Below are 7,445 nucleotides of genomic sequence, written 5' to 3'. Positions count from 1 at the left end.
GAGGTAGTGGAGGCCCCATCCCTGGAAGCATTCAAGGCCAGGTTGGATGGGGCTCTGAGCAACCTGATCTAGTTAGCGGTGTCCCTGCTCACTGCAGGAGGGTTGGACTAGATGACCTCTAGGGGTCCCTTCCAACCCAAAACATTCTATGATTCTATGATTCTATCAACAAAGGTCAACTGAAGACACAAAAGGAATGGAGAATTTGAATTTGCTACCGCAAATTAGTTTAGTCCTTGCTAAGTCCTGTAGGTGCTTAGTGTGCTTAATGGACAGTTTTTCCACTGCTTTCTTGCTCCAGGATGGGACCAGAGTGGCATCATGGGTGGGAAATGACACTGTCACATGGGTGGCTGTGCTAGAGCATAGGGCAACTTGCAGTCTGGTTATCAAACATTCCCATGTTCCCACCAATAACTTTCAGACACAAAAGACAAGCAATATTTTAATTGCCTTTTGTTTAAATTTGGGTTTTTTTCATTGTTTTTATATTTTTGTTAAACCTATTTCCTTCTTAACAGCTGGCAAAGTGTACAAGACTTTCGCAGTTTTTTAAAGTGTCCTTTCCCCAAAGCATAATTTAAATTAATATTGAAACTCTTTGGAATGCATTTCCTGCTCTAATGGTAAGGTAGAAGCTCTTTTAAGCTTCCCTTTCTCTAATTTCACTTTCATCTGAACACTGAAATTAGTTTTTCACTTACCACTTCTAATTATTAATCTTCCGATACACAAAACCATGGCTTTTCCAGAAGAAAGATTTGGTAGGAAATTCTAGCATTCTTGTAATCAGTGGTCTGGATGCCACCCTGTGAATCTTGAGTATGTTTGTCGCTGAAACTGGCAACAATTGCTGTGAGCCTCTTGTGCTCCATTAACATATATGATGTCACAGACTGCAAAGGCAGTAGCATTTTAGGTTTTAGTGAAAAATCAATGGCAGAACTCCCTTTGCCTCCAATGTGGCTGAAATATCACACACATAGAGCAGTCTTGGGCATATATCTTGCCTCATAATAGCAAAACAGGCTGGGAATTTTCTCATGCTGCTAAGGAAGCTTAGAGTTTCTGATCAAAGAAAGGCCTTCGAAAATAAAAAGAAATTGTATATTGTTCTTCAATTGACCTTACATGTGCAAAATGTGCTTTTTGCTTTTTTCTATAGGAATTTGATTCCATATTTGTGAACTGGTCTTAATATTTGGGCAAGACTAATTTTATACATTTTCTTATTTTTTGTATTGAGTAATAAAAATACACAAATAAAATTATTTTAGAAATGCTGCATCTTTTGAAACATCTCCTGGTGTCGGGTGGAATGTTAAAATTTCAAAAAAATGGGTAAGTGGTGTCCCTCTCAAAAATGTAAACCAGGTTTTCTTTCCTTTTATAGTATAGTAAGTATATTGTGTTGGTTTTAATTACTTCATCCTCTTAGACAAAAAGTTTCAAAACTGAGTGTTTTCTTCTCAACTTATGTGGCAGATGTAGTATTAGGCAGCTTGCAGCAAACTCAGACAAGGGCATGATTATATAGAAAGCCTGAAAAGTATTTTGTCCACATCATAAATATTTTAAACACATTTCAAATTATTTCAGGTATCTTTCTTTAAATAATAATTCTACAATGAAAGACACACCATAATGCAATGCTAAGTCAGTTCACATTATTAGAAAAAAGAATATTACAAACCCTAGGTGTCAAATAAAATAATCTGAAAACTGAATTTAGTAGTTACCAAAAGAAAATAAACAATATGTTTAAATAATCAGGGAAGAAATTTGTGGTAAATGCTAAAGCCAAGTTCATAGTTAAGTACTACTTTCTAAGTTATTAAAATATTTTGCTTTTAGCATTGGCTTTTACATAAATATTGCAACTTTTAGTATTTAAGATATACTTTTATATTATTACTTGATACATAAAATGTTTTGATTATAAATAAACAATCGCTTGACATTTAACTTTGAATCTGTTTTCAACAAAGTATGCAAAGTGTCTTTTTAATGCCATCTTACTCTCATTCATGTATTTATTATTCCATTTAAGAATAGTAATTGTAATAACTTTGAGTGCTGTGGCAAACTGAAATGATAATTCACATTCTTAGATTTGAATTCTAGGTCTTTGTCATTTGTTTTCATTATGGTTTTTTTTTTTTTTTGCACTGCCTTTCTCCTCTGTAGTGTGTGGGAACCATTATATTGATGGATGCAAGGAAATGAGGATTGTAAAATCTTTATTAAAAGAATTACTGGTGGTAAACTCTGTAGAGTTTTAGGATAGTTATGGTTGGGGGGAGGGGAGTTGAAGGGTTGGTTTGTTTGTTTTGTGGTTTTTTTTTTTAATCCTCATGCTCAAAACAAGTTTATCCCAAAGATTTAATTTCAGGACAAATTTTAGGGAGAAACTAAGATAGGAAAACTATCCTATTTGTGGTCATTTATGCAAGTACTGCTTACTCACTGTGCTTATATATATTGGTCTTACATAAATGACTTTTTTTTTTTTTTTTACTTTTCGTAGTTTACATACTGAGTAAAAAAATCAGTCTTAACTGCTCCACAGCTTTTGGTGCTCTCCCCACCAATCTTGTTTTTTTTCTAGCTAAAGAACTGATCTCACTTTATTATTATTTGCTGGTAAATCAAAGTGCCTTTACATGCAAAGATGAAAGCTACATTATCTTCAGTAATTACTTTTCAAGTCTTAGTGGTGGTTTTCTTGCACTTTTCAGTCCTCTTCTAACAGATATAGAAATGTGTTAAGATGCTGCAAAACTTCAAGACACAGCATAACTATTTTAACTCTTATTATATTTGCCTTGCTTCTAAAATAATGTTCTTCACTGTTCTTCTGTTTAGATTCCTTTGTTGAGTGCCACTGTAGTTAATCTACAAGTGCATGTAAGCCGAAAAACTGTGGAAAAGAGAGGCTGGAAATGTTTGGAAAAACCTTTTTGTATTTTGAAGCAGGATTCTTAACTAATGAATAGAAATTAAGTCCATCGTATGCCTCAGATCATAAAAGGAACTCAAGTTCAATGTGTATTTTTTTCTTTTATTTGAAAAATACAGTATTTACATCAGAAATTTATATGAAAACAGACCTTTTTAAAACATGATGTGCATTTTCTCTGGCAAAAAAAATTACTATTTACTCCTACAGACTGGTACACAATAGTACCCAGCTATTCAAAATAAAAGCAGTCCAAATAATAAATACACTTGATGGATCACTACACTATAATCTAAAAAATTAGTGAACACATTAAGATAATTTTTGTGTCCTGGTTTCAGCTGGGATAGAGTTAATTTTCTTCCTAGCAGCTGGCATAGTGCTGTGTTTTGGGTTTAGTACTAGAAGAATGTTGATAACACCCTGATGGTTTAGTTGTTGCTAAGCAGTGCCTAGACTAGTCCAGGACTTTTTCATCTTCTCCTGTTTGGCCAGGTGCATAACAAAGCTGGGAGGGGGCACAGCCAGGTCAGCTGACCCCAACTGGCCAAAGGGCTATTCCATACTGTATGATGTCATGTTTGTGGGGATTTAGTTGGTCAGGGGGAGGGCGATCGCTGCTCGGGAAGGTCTGGGCATCAGTCAGCGGGTGGTGAGCAATTGCACTGTGCATCACTTGTTTTGTATATTCTGTATATTCTCTTACAATTCTCATTATTACTACTGTTATTCTTTTCTCTTATTAAACTGTCTCTATCTCAGCCGATGGCTCTTACTTTTTTTTTCCAATTCTCTCCCCCATCCCACTGAAGAGGGCGGGGGGGAAGTGAGCAAGTGGCTATGTGGTGCTTAGTTGCCAGCGGGGTTAAACCACCACATTTTTGGTTTTAAAAGACCATGTAAGTAGAAGTCTGGTTTGGACAGGCAATTGTCTGCTGTGTATGCATACTGGCTTTCAGAGCGCATATTGGCAATTTCTCTTCACTGCTCAGTTCATTGGTTAAATTCAAACCAAGCAGCCAAAATGTTCATTTCTTTATGTAAAGCAATGTGCAAACCACTGAACTGAAGAAAAGCTGAGTGAGCAGTGCAGAAAAGATGGAATTTGTCTTAGACATGAGGGCTAAGACCAAGGGCTTAAGATATACACAGTATGTCTTAAAAAGTATATGGCAATTTTATGTCATATCACTCCTCTGAGGTTCCAGTCTGGGGCCCACTACATCACTTTCCCAAGCAGAATTTAAGAGCACTGAAAGGTTTCATCATTGTTTCCTGGAGATGCAAGGAAGGGGTGGATCAGCACGACATAAGTACCAGTGACTGCTGTGACAGTGGTGGGGAGCAGGAAAGCAGGGGGAGGGATGGGGGTGTGATCTCCCCCTCTTTAACTATGCTGCCATTAGAGATTGCATCTGTGGTGGAGCAGAAAATGGACATTAAAAAGGTCCAAACCAAGGCCACAAAATCTCGAGGCTGCAAAGACTTTCCTTACATGGAGGTGCCAGGGAGGCATTCCACTTGGAGGGCAAAACCAGCCAGGGACAGCATTCAACCGATAAACTTATCATGAAAGTTTTTTATGCATTTATTAAAATGAAATAAAAATGCCAGGGATGCCTAGTATGCAGCACAGAAAGAATTCAGTCTTTTCGCCCTTTTGGTTCAGCCTTAGCACAGAAACACGCTCTGGACTTAATGGCTATGCAAGAGGCATTTGCAATAGCGCTCTGACATAGCTTATTTTAATGAGCTGCCTGGTAAACTGTCTGCAGGGTTACTTCGAGGCAAAGTTTGTGCTCTATGCCATACCTTTTTCTAGCACAAAGTCGAGTCCAGTATCACCTGAGCAGCCTCTTCCTATAGGAAAGGGATTTTTTTTTTCTCCTGTCTTTCTCTACTGAGTCAATAGATCATGCATCTCCTTTAGAATCCTCTTTCCTCTTAAGACATCTCTCTCCAGGAGATAAATTCTGTGTGTGTGTGTGTGTCTTCTTGAAAGGATAGGCACAATCTTTGTTCCTTCTAATTTCAGTCTTTTTTTCTAAAGATTGATTAACAAAACAACCAAAATAAGTAACCTACTGGTACCGTTTTCCTACTTACTAGGACCTCTGAAAAAATGACGAATGCGGCAAAATCAGAACTCAGCAGCTTGAGTGCCTTTCCTGCACTGATAATTTTTATTTGCATTACAGTTTGAGAGGACAGTGCAGATAAATTCAAAGGAAATATAGAGCTGAAGCTGACATTAGTCTTAGCTTTACTTGTTTTTACCTCTGTAGTCAGTGCTATTGAGTGCAGCTATCTGGGATTCCTCTGAAACAATTTAAAACAGCGATTCATCACATTATTTTGGTGATCCACTTCTTAGGAAAAAAAATCTTTGTCAAAACCAAATGAGGGCAAGAACGTACAGCTACAGGCTGCAGCACTGCCTGACTATTTCGACCTGTGTGTCTCACCGCTGCTTCAGCCGAGCAAGGCGGGGGGCTGGCCTGTTTTCACTCTGGAGTCACTACCTTTGCCAGGTGCTCCATTACACCACACGGGCATGCCAGCTCGGTTGCTGTGTCTTTACCTCACTCCAGTTTACGGTGGAGACGTGCCCAGGCAGCTGTCAGGCCACTCTGTATCTGTCAGAGCAGGGATCTGAACCCCATCCTCTCCCACCAGCCACCGCCAACAAGGTACAGCTTTATCTCTAGCTATGCATTTTAACAAAAATAAAATGTTAAGTTAGTATAATACTTTCCACTAGAATTACACTAGAGGTAGACTGCAAAATATATTTAATATTCTTGTAGAACTGCTACCCAATAGGAAAACAATTTTTATTCCATGAAGATTTCTAAAGTATTCGCAAACTCAATTCTTACTTTTGACGCCCCATAAATTACTAAGCACATAATTTACAATGTTCCAGCCACCTATATGATTACTGTATCAGGTATATTGCAAAACTTCAGAAATTCATGGAAACACCATTAATCATGAAGCTCTAACCTGAATGTTAGCTCAGGTTCTCTTACTAACCCCAGTAAACCTGCTTAATTAAGAAAGGAATGCAGCATCCTTTTAAAGCCTGAGGTATCACTGGCTTAAAACATCAATCATATTTTAAAAACAAATTTTCATTTGAAATATTGGTAGTCAGCTTCCATCCTGGTGAGAATATTTTTTGCTTAAAGTAACTGTAACAATGGATACATGTCCTGGGAAAGGAATATGCTTTTATTATCACTCCAAAATATTTTTGCTCCTTCCTAAAGTATGATCTTCGCAGAGATCACCCAGCAATTCTTGCCTCCCCATGGAAGTGCAACAATTTAAATTCAGTTGTCAACAAAGCTTTCCAAGTCTGAAAAAGCAGTGGAATACTATAGTTAATAGGCTTTGTAAATCCTTAAAATAACGTAGTTTTCAGTAATACACAGACCTGTAACTTTATGGTCTTAAAATGCTTGTCCATATATGTGCTTTCCAGAAAACGTCTTGTTCATCACCTGTAACCAAATTCAAATATAAACTTTTCATAAGAACAAAGCAAAAAACCCAACCACCAGCCCCAAACCAAACCAACCTGCAAAACCAACACTTAAACCTAGCAGATTTACAGTATATTTATGTGAAAGGTGTTTGGGGAGTAAATGATTTAGCAGGGGGTTAAGCTGCCACGTCAGATGCCAGGGCAGCCGAACATGCCACGGCACTGGCAGGAGCAGAGTGGTGTGCGGCAGGACCGACGCAGGCTCTCGTCACCCCGAAACACATCCAGAGGATGCCACCGTTCCTGGTTGTCCCTGGGTCCTCCGCAGCGTTTACGCGAATAGCCACGCTTGGCTGCTGGGCAAAGCCTTCCCTCTGAGCTGTGTTTCCACGTACGCTGGAGGCAGCTTTAAGCTGCAAGGAGCATTTCTGCCCTCCTGACAGCGTGTTTCTGCCACTGTGCTCTCCACGCCTCTGTGCTGGTATGAGGACTTGTGTAGCCAGGCAGTGAACCCGAGGGGTGAAATCCTAGGTGTTAAAGCAAGCCTCGTTGAAAAAGAAAGACAGTTAGTGTCCAAGTTTATTTCAGAAATTAACATGTAAACTGGTTCGCCATCCAAAAGGTGTTTGACCCATGCTAAAGAATATCATTGCTGATTTTGTTTGATCTTTCTAAATACTGATTTGATCATTCTTTAATTAGTTAAACACTTAAATTCTTCTCAGCTCTTATTCAAGTTGTTATATATTGTCCAACCTTATCTCCATTAAAGCACCCTGTGAACAGAAAGAATAAGTCAGTGACCCTTTACTTGAGGATGAAGAATAAATTAATGAGTGACTGAGTATGTGCAGTGCCTTCATTCTGTGTTGGCCGTTGACTCCTTGGTAAGAGACCAAATTTAAAAGGAAGGATTCTCAAATATCCTTGTGCCTTTTTCTGACGTACAAGATGTAACACCTTTTCCAGTGTAAAAATCCACATTGCTGCATTCCT

Source organism: Egretta garzetta, unplaced genomic scaffold (assembly GCF_000687185.1).
Source record: "Egretta garzetta isolate BGI_Z169 unplaced genomic scaffold, ASM68718v1 scaffold68, whole genome shotgun sequence".
NCBI lineage: Eukaryota > Metazoa > Chordata > Aves > Pelecaniformes > Ardeidae > Egretta > Egretta garzetta.
Note: the sequence above shows the minus strand (reverse complement) of the source record.